We start from the raw sequence: 7,138 nt of genomic DNA, 5'->3' as shown, positions 1-7,138 counted from the left end.
AGTACGGGATGTTTTCTGTTACACACGGTGTGATGCCAGTGCGCTTCCTTGTGTTGCATGCTGAATAGCCTTTGTTGAATATTAAATGAACCAGCGCAACACTGGCAACCAGATAATTCTTGGAGCTCCTGGTCGTCGCCTATCACAAAGACTCCAAAAATAAATCGAACTATTTATAACAAAATTACACACAATTTTCGTAAACGCCCTATCAATCATTAATCTATCTATCATTACGGTATCTACCATGAAGCCCACCGGAGCAGCCCAAACGGTCCCATGGTGTAATGGTTAGCACTCTGGACTCTGAATCCAGCGATCCGAGTTCAAATCTCGGTGGGACCTTCTATTTTAACCCTTCCCATAACACACGAAAGCGCATTTGGAGCTGAGCAATTAAGTTACTGAAAACATAAATGTTGATGTGAGAAAGAAAAGTAGAAAAACTATAAAATACAGAGAATTCAACTAGACACATTTTTCAAAAAATATTCGTTTATTCCCGTAAGCTAGTTTCCACCCTTTCCAAGTTCATGTTGAGATGGGGCACATGAAACGTACATATTTACTTCCGGGGCGCGGAAGTTAAACGAGATAATTTCCACAGCGCTTTAGAAGTAAACATGAAACTTCCATTGGCTCCTCTGAAGATAAGTCTGAACAGGTTCGAAATCAAGTTTGTAGACGTAATAGAAATAGTCAAACAAGAGAGTAGTTACAATTTTCTTTATTTCTGTTCAGTACACAGTCACGGGTTGTAAAAAATTCGTAATGGATAGGTTTAATCTGCAGAGAAGTTATACCTAAACTGAAAGATAGTTTATACGCTTATTATAGAGCAGACAAACTAGTAATAACTTTTCGTACTCATTCGTACTCAGACGCGTTTTCAATTATAAATCTACAGCGGCCGTTATACAGTGTTTTAAATCTGTCGTTGATAATAAGCCTTTCTATAATCCCATAAAACTACCCAGGAATAGAATCAGAGGGCGTAAAGGAAGCTCTAAAATAATGAAATTCGCATATAAAAACCCATTTTCAGCACATATCAAACATCATATAATGGTCAATGAAGATGAAAACAAAGTGCTCCGGAAAGTGTTTGGATATAAACACTCATAAAAAGTTCAGATACGGTAGTTAGTGGGAGATATGTGACCAAGGTGAAAAATCTTTTGTCGCGACAGTGAAAGAGTCTATCGGGATTAGAAATGCCTTTACTTTTAGGCATAGTCATGTTTTAGGTTAATATGTGCTGTTCAAAATTTTTCCAGTGACTAAATTCAGTCCCTGATGAACAATTCTGGAACAAAACGTCAATCTGGGTGTCATAAGCTGTTCATTCGAATAGAAACGTTGTTCAGCTGTATATGTCGTTGAATGTTCGAATGGGCGGATATCGTAGGATGTAAAATCAGGTGAATAGGCTAGACGTTGCAACTATTGATTCTCCAGATCATACAATTTCCCCGTTGCTAAAGCATTCGAGAACGCTTTTCACCTACTTTTTATCAATTAATTCATAAATCCAGCCTAATATTCGCCAGTTACTGTTCTATACTCTCCAATATTACTCAATATGAAAAACACATCTGGCATAGAAAAACCGTCTGATTTAAACTTTGAAAGTATCCTATACCTCGCTGTTTCACACATCTTCAATCGCCAGTCGTCCAGTACCATATTAAGTACTTGCTGCTTTTATCTGTGGCTTTACTTTTGGATCGGTCTTCACGTGGATAATCTCGAATGAAGTACACCCATATTTGTATTCAGTCAACCCTTTATTAGCTGTGGAAAATGAATGCGCAAAACCACTGTATGATGCCGATGAATTGCGCAGCACAGAGTACTTGGTTGATAATTTTCAACGATAATCACAAAATTATGTTTAAAGAAACCCTTTTCGATGTGAAAGTCGACTCCTGATTTACTTTACTGCGCAACGTGTAGGAATGTTACAAGAACAAAAGTTCAGTAACGTGTCTCTCTAGGAGCATGAGCATACTGTGTGATTTATTACAAGTCTTTACACTTTTGCTCCAGAATTCAAACGCTAATAGAAAACGATGGCCGCTGTATAGCATGAAAAAGAATTTTGATACTGCCACGGTACGTACGGCTACTGCTAGTATAGTTGCTCTTCCACACAGCATCCTATTTCAGCAAACTGATTACTCGTAACCAGTATTTACTGGGGCTATGCAAGGCTCTCTTTAAAAAGAATAGCTCGACGCAGCTATAGAGTCGAGCCGCCCACGTCTGTTTTCATGCCCCACAGCTATTTCGCTAGAGCTAATAGCCTGTAGCTGTGATTCTGCAGTGAGATAGTCTCTGCATTAGCCACGATTGAGAATTAATAAGATACACAGATATTCAAAATAGAAGTTAAATGAATATCAAAAATCTTGTACATGGCTGCTCGTTCAGAGACCGTGAATAGTTGCAACTGAAAGAAAATCAGCCCTTGGTCACTATTTTTAACAAATTAACCTGGTTTCGACACTGCTAGGAGTTTCTTTCTCAGAATTTAAATCAAAAAATGGTCTATATTCTATAACATGGACACAGAATTATGACTAAAAACCTATGTTAGAGTAAACGTACGGAATCGTCGTGAAAGACTGGCAATACTTATATGTCATATATAAAATAATAAATATGCCAAAAGGGCATTAGTCACCAAGATATTTAAGATAAAGAAAACTGTGATGGCGAGCCACTAAGGGCTGCTCGTTACTTGCGTGGTGCAGGCTGCAAAACGGACTAAGATGCCCGCGTTAACAAATGCGGCCAGGTGAACATGGCACTGCAACGAGCGCGCCATCTAGTTGCCGTAGACACAGTTAGGCTACTTCACATTGAAATATAGGCAGAAATGATAGTAAATAAGCATTATTTGGTACACAATGGAGACCAATGTTTGTTTGATACTAGCATCCAACATAACACACCGAGCGAGGTGGCGCACTGGTTAGCATACTGCACTCGCATTCGTGAGGACGACAGTTCAATCCCGTCTCCGGCCATCCTGATTTAGGTTTTCCGTGAGTTCCCTAAATCGCTTCAGGCAAATGCCTGGATGGTTCCTTTGACAGGGCACGGCCGATTTCCTTCCCCATCCTTTCCTCACCCGAGCTTGCGCTCCGTCGTTATCGACGGGACGTTAAACACTAATCTTCTCCTCCATACAATATAACACTTTGTCTACATCAAAGCTTATAACAGTATGATAAAACATGAAAAAATCATTATGAAAATGTAGACAGGACTGAATGACGACTTGTAGAAGGCAATATTGACGTAAAATGCAGCCAAGAAACATTTGATAACTGAAAAACGTTGGACTACCTTAGAAGGAAAAGAACATTTTGGCAATCTGCACAAGGAGACCCGAAGCCAGATATCGAGTAACGGCTTTATACCGTTGAAAAAATTTTTGTTACGTAGCTGTTCGTTAAGGATGAGACTATCCTTTCGAGCAAAATGCTTGAAACTCTCTAATTCTTCTAGAATATCTAGTCTACGCCCTTTCTAATCGGTGTGCAAATTGTTGCTATCGCAGATGGCTTCAGGTGAATGACTTGTAATTAGAAGATGGACGGCAAAAGACGAATTTTGGGGGCTAGTGCCATTTTTTCTTAGCAGGTGTTCTTTATATCTGGTAGTGAAGGCACGTCCTGTTTGTACTATACAGTACGAGAAGCAAGTATCGCAGACAATTTTGTAGACACCAGAATTTTCTAAAGGGGAATGAATAGATTGGAAATTATGGATGACGTTTTTTTAAAAATTGTTATTAGTAGAAAAAGCAACGTTGCAATCGCATTTATTTCGAAGAATGCGTTGTATCTGATAAGAGATAGACCCCACGAGAGGAATAGAGAAATATTTTTTTGAGTTAGACTCGATAACAGAAGTGTCTAGGGTAGTAAGTCTTTTGGCAGTTTTCTTTTTTACTACGTCACCTACTATGTTAGCTTTATACTCGTTGTTAACTGCTATTGTTTAAGTAAATTGATTTAGTCGTTGAAGTTTTCTTTAGAAAGTGGGATGGAAATGGCTCGGTGAACAGCAGAATGATAGAAGGCTTTTTTATGCGAGTGTGGATGAGTAGGAGATGCAGGAACGATCTGGTCGGTATATGTTACTTTACGAAAAATATTGAAAGAAATTTTATTTGTTTCTATAGTAAGCGTCAAGTCAAGGAAATTTAATTGATGAGCCTCATTTTATCAAATTCGATAGTGAAAGAAATTTTCTCATGAAGATCATTGAATAGGTTAAAGATACAATCAACACCAGCAAGTGGAACCTATGTAGATGATTAGAATATCATCAACGTATCTGGAATAAGAAAGAATGCCTAGTGACGCAGCTGGAAAACACTTAAACATTTTTTCTTCTAGGGAGTTTATGAAAATATCAGCAAGGATACCATCTAACGGATTTCCCATAGCGAGACCGTCGGATTGCTGGTACAAATGTCAATTAAATTCGAAATAGTTGTACTTGACTACGACTGAGATGAGATTCATGAAGCCTGTGATTTGTTCATCTGAAATATCTTTTTTAAACCGAAGTAAATTTTTTTCTACAATTGTAAGCATTTCCTGTACGGGGACGTTAGTGCAAAGATTATTGATTTCGAAAGAAACTAACTTGGTGTCTGAACTGCATTTTAAATCTTTTAATTTTTGGACTAATTCGTTTTTTGCCGTCCATATTCTAATTACAGGTCATTCACCTAAAGCCATCTGCGATAGCAACATTTTGCACACCGAAAAGAAAGGGCGTAGACTAGATATTCTAGAAGAATTAGAGAGTTTCAAGCATTTTGCTCGAAAGGATAGTCTCATCCTTAACGAAGAGCTACAGCTACGTAACAAAAATTTTTTCAACGGAATAAAACCATTACTCGAAATCTGACTTCGGGCCTCCTTGTGCAGATTGCCGAAATGTTCTTTTCCTTCTAAGGTAGTCCTAAGTTTTTCAATTATCAAATGTTTCTTGGCTGCATTTTACGTCAATATTGCCTTCTACAAGTCGTCATTCAGTCCTGTCTACATTTTCATAATAATGTTTTCATGTTTTATCTTACTGTTATAAGCTTTGATGTAGACAAAGTGTTATGTTGTATGTATCAACAAACATTGCTCTCCATTATGTACCAAATAATGCTTATTTACTATCATTTCTGCCTATATTTCAATGTGAAGTAGCCTAACTGTGTCTACGGCAACTAGATGGCGGGCTCGTTGCAGTGCCATGTTCACCTGGCCGCATTTGTTAACGCGGGCACCTTAGTCCGTTTTGCAGCCTGCACCACGCAAGTAACGAGCAGCCCTTAGTGCCTCGCCATCACAGTTTTCTTTATCTTAAATATCTTGGTGACTAATGCCCTTTTGGCATATTTATTACTTGATATATGACATATAAGTACTGCCAGTCTTTCACGACGATTCCGTACTTTTACTCTATCATAAGTTTTTAGTCATAATTCTGTGTCCATGTTGTAGAATATAGACCATTTTTTGATTTAAATTCTGAAAAAGACACTCCTAGCAGTGTCGAAACCAGGTTAATTTGTTAAAAATAGTGACCAAGGGCTGATTTTCTTTCAGTTGTTAAATGAATAACTTAATAACTCGGGTTCTACTCTAACGTCTGTAGTTGTAGACTACAGTTCTCATGTTGAATGATGTTTATTCAAGGAATGACATCCCAAATGAGCGGAAGCGGTCCTGCGATATTCATTTGAAGTACATATAGAAATACCTCTGTGAAACGCAGTAAAGTTGTGTTGAAAGCGTTAGGAGAATGGTACAAAAATACCAAAAATGAACACTGCAAACGACTTTGGTATTTTTTTGACGTCCTTATTGTACTGCGTATGTCTTGTGAGTCAAATAATACGGTTCTCCACGTGTTGCACGGATAATTAAAGTTTGTTGTGGAACGAAAACAATTAGACTGGGAGCGGGAAAATAAAGCGTACGTCATTGAAGAACGCAATGAAACGGTAGAGGGACAGTTTGAACGTAGGGAGACGTTGCTGTTGAACGGTGTTATCAACAACGATGTCGTGCAACAAGGAAATCTGGGAGATGAAAGCGATATTGCTTTTCTCGAGGGGACAGACAGTGTCAGATCGCATGCGATAGAAGTTGTGTGCGTACCAGAACATATCGAAGCAGAGTTGATTATTAGAAATTCGGACGGAGAAGACATGGCGGTATCAGAACGCAATGATGCGCATAAAACACCGCAGAAATCAAGTATGAGTTCGGTCGATTACAATATTCAGGAAAAGGAAAAGAACTTCAATCTGGTGTAATTTTTAATCAGAATTGAGAAGAAACTTGACAGACTAAAAGGAATGGAGGAGAAGATTAGTGGACTAAAAGCAATGGAGCAGAAAATTAATGAGACGAGGACGGACACAAACAATATCGGTGCTCAAGTACATCAGATGCGAGAGGAACGCAAGTCATGCGTAAGCGAACTCCAGAAAACCTATCTAAAGTAAACACCAAACCAATGAAAGGGATAAAGATTGTACATGACTCTAAGAAGACGGCAGAGAGCTCCAAGACATTAGCAAGTTTCGCAAGACGAGTAGGAGCTGAAGCATCGAAAACGATTAAACGCATAGGATTGCAAGGACGAGAGGCAGTTGTCAGTTTGAACAAGAAGGTCGAAAGCGTGGAAAAACGGCAAATGACGCGGAGCAGTGCATCGACACGAAAATAGGTGAAGCCATGGATCTTCATGCGACAGCGGCCATGGACAAATTAAAATCTGAACTGCGCAAACTAGGGACTGGTTCGGACGTGACAACTGCGATTCCAGTGAGCGAGACTGGAGAGGTCCGGACTCTCCTTTCGTTCAAATCTCAACAGGAAGCTATCAACACGCGTATGGAGAAGAAATTGGAAGAGGCGCTAAGGAAACAGATTAAAATGCGGCCAAGACCGAGCGCAAGGGAACCAGAAACAAACTCGGACGGCACGGATAACTGAATACCGACAGCAGCGAGCACACGACATGGTGTGGCTGTGCGGTTCTAGGCGCTGCAGTCTGGAACCGCGAGACCGCTACGGTCGCAGGTTCGAATCCTGCCTCGGGCATGAAT

The 7,138-nt window shown here is 39.4% G+C and overlaps 1 non-coding gene across 1 annotated transcript; it reads left to right on the top strand.

The window, feature by feature from the left end:
- The first annotated feature begins 273 nt into the window (after window positions 1–273).
- On the top strand, window positions 274–345 carry Trnaq-cug (transfer RNA glutamine (anticodon CUG)). The gene has a single exon. It is a non-coding gene; the product is annotated as a tRNA-Gln (tRNA).
- The last annotated feature ends 6,793 nt before the right edge of the window (window positions 346–7,138 follow it).

Source organism: Schistocerca gregaria, chromosome 2 (genome assembly GCF_023897955.1).
Source record: "Schistocerca gregaria isolate iqSchGreg1 chromosome 2, iqSchGreg1.2, whole genome shotgun sequence".
NCBI lineage: Eukaryota > Metazoa > Arthropoda > Insecta > Orthoptera > Acrididae > Schistocerca > Schistocerca gregaria.
Note: the sequence above shows the minus strand (reverse complement) of the source record. Positions and strands in the feature narration are given on the sequence as shown.